Source organism: Amphimedon queenslandica, unplaced genomic scaffold (genome assembly GCF_000090795.2).
Source record: "Amphimedon queenslandica unplaced genomic scaffold, v1.1 AMPQUscaffold_8961_Cont19099, whole genome shotgun sequence".
Classification (NCBI taxonomy): domain Eukaryota; kingdom Metazoa; phylum Porifera; class Demospongiae; order Haplosclerida; family Niphatidae; genus Amphimedon; species Amphimedon queenslandica.
The window spans coordinates 678-2990 of NW_003550766.1; the positions used below are offsets into that span (position 1 = coordinate 678).

The 2313-nt window shown below is 36.1% G+C and overlaps 1 long non-coding RNA gene across 1 annotated transcript; it reads left to right on the plus strand.

Annotated features, from left to right (window-relative positions):
* Positions 1-469: 469 nt before the first annotated feature.
* LOC109591099 (uncharacterized) lies at positions 470-1794 on the plus strand. Its single transcript, XR_002189653.1, has 7 exons — positions 470-628; positions 674-772; positions 826-909; positions 1074-1155; positions 1242-1299; positions 1351-1561; positions 1677-1794. It is a non-coding gene; the product is annotated as an uncharacterized LOC109591099 (long non-coding RNA).
* Positions 1795-2313: the final 519 nt, after the last annotated feature.

The window sequence follows — 2313 nt, forward strand, 5'->3', positions numbered from 1 at the left end:
TTCTGTGGCTCTTGCTGTGCTTCCTGCATAGCACAATCCAGTGATGAATAGCAGGAGTTTGTATCTTGCAGACAATAATTGCTGCTTTCCTGCACCATGTCACCAGAGCTACTGACACAAATGATAGCTGCCATTTTATCATCGTTCATCAGGCAGGGGTTCTCATCAGGAGCAAATTCGTCCATGGCTGAAACCACAAAAATGTGGACGATAAACGACAAGATGGCAGATAAGAATAGCTTCATTCTTTTCTTCCTCGTGCTTTTGACCATTGAATGCTGCTCCTTTATTTTATTAAAAACTGATAGCACGCAATATCTATGATACTTGGTAGTACCTTATAAAAAGAGATGATAGCAGTCTAGACTTAGTCTAGAGCAACACAGTGAAACTAAACCTCGGTCTTCTAATAAAAAGGCAACCGTAAATAATCCTTTTTATTAGCTCTAAATTAGAAAAACTAAAATTTTAAATAGCCTCAAAAATGGCGTCCACTTCTTCATTTATCTGAAGGATCCTCATTCTAAAGAAAGGAAGAAGTTAGAAACAGACACAGTTGGAAACCTGCAAGTCCAGTCCTTCATGAGTAGAGTTTCTGATGAACTGAACCTACCAGAAGAACAACTGAGTAATTTTAAAAATAATTATGTTATTAAAAAAAATTTTCTCTCAGCTTTAATGTATGGTAGTCGTGTTTTAAAATCTGGAAAGACGTTGGGCCAGTATAAAATTGAAGAAGGAATGATGATATTCTATATGATAAAGAAACCAAGTGAGAGAGAAAATGCTGCATGTCCACGTACATGTACATTTTTATTGTTTTAGAGTCTGAATTGTGGAGAGCATGGTGTGAAAAGGGAGGAGTCTCAGCTAAAGAGATTAGCACAGAACCCACGAGTACATCAAATAGTGAGTGTGGTTTTAAAAAATTAATACACATATCAGTCTTTTCGATGCAACTTCTTTTAAGTTGACTATCTTTGGCACATAAAATTTAACTTTATTCTTAATTCAAGTTAATTGTCCTCTTTTTCTCTTCTATGTTGTTACTATTTTATTATCCCTATTATTAGTTTCAGTGTATATTGGCAAACCCACTTTTGCTCTCTTCGATTGTTCAAGGAACAGAATTGGAGAATAATCCAGTTGTACAAAGTAAGTGAATGTCTTAATAAACCTTTCATTAGATATACATAATACAAACACTATATTAAATTCTATTTTTAAAAAATTTTTATTAGACTTTGCCAGTAATCCTATGATACAAGCAGCTGCTTCTGATCCACAAGAATTAACAAGGTAAATATTATCCTCTTATTATCATCATCATCATTATTATTATTACTTCAGGATATTGGAAAGCGATGAATCCCAAGCTGAAGGTGCTCGTCAACTATTGGAGCAAATCGGTGCACTCGTTGCCGTGGAGAGAGGGTGTAACCGCGACGACGTTGAAGACGATCAAATTGTGGACATGTTGGAACAAGCAGTTGATGATAACGAAATGGATTTCATGGACATGGGAGGAGAAGAAGAAGAACTGGCCGACGCACAAGAGCAAGTGAGCTTAGCATGATACATGTATGTGTAAATCTAGTGAGCATGTATGTCTGTGCATGTATACTCTGATTACTATTTCTCTCTCTCTCTCTCTCTCTCTTCCTTTCTCTTTTCAGATGTATCATTATTCTCAAGCTATTTTAGCTCATCAGAACAGTAACCAACCACAAGGTCAGAATATGGAGACAAATTCAGAGGCTACACCTAATCCTCCTCCACCTCCTTATCCTGGACCAAGTACATTAATAGTTTCATTATTTTTACTGTGGGGGGGGGGGTTTCCCACAAAGCATGAGCTTCATGAGCTGACAAGCACTATAGTGCATGGTATTTGGAGCAACTTTAAAAATTCATAAAAAATCCAAATTTGATTGGAATCAGCTCAAAGTTGATACACAGTATAAGAACATGTATATATATCAGAAAAAGTTATAAAAATGGACAATTCTCTACTAGCCATTTTTGACGAAATTTGGCCTTTGACCAAAGGCTATAGCCTTGGGGCGTTGGCCCGATTTTTGAGCAACTTTAAAAATTCATAAAAAATCCAAATTTGATTGGAATCAGCTCAAAGTTGATACACAGCATAAGAAGATGTATATGTATCAGAAAAAATTATCAAAATGGAGAATTCTTTTCTTGTGATTTTTGTCAAAATACCCTGTACTTTATAGTACACTGTCTTTGGCCCAACAACTTGACAATCCACCACCAAGAAGAAGTTACATGAGCATTGTGCCTGTGGGAAATCCT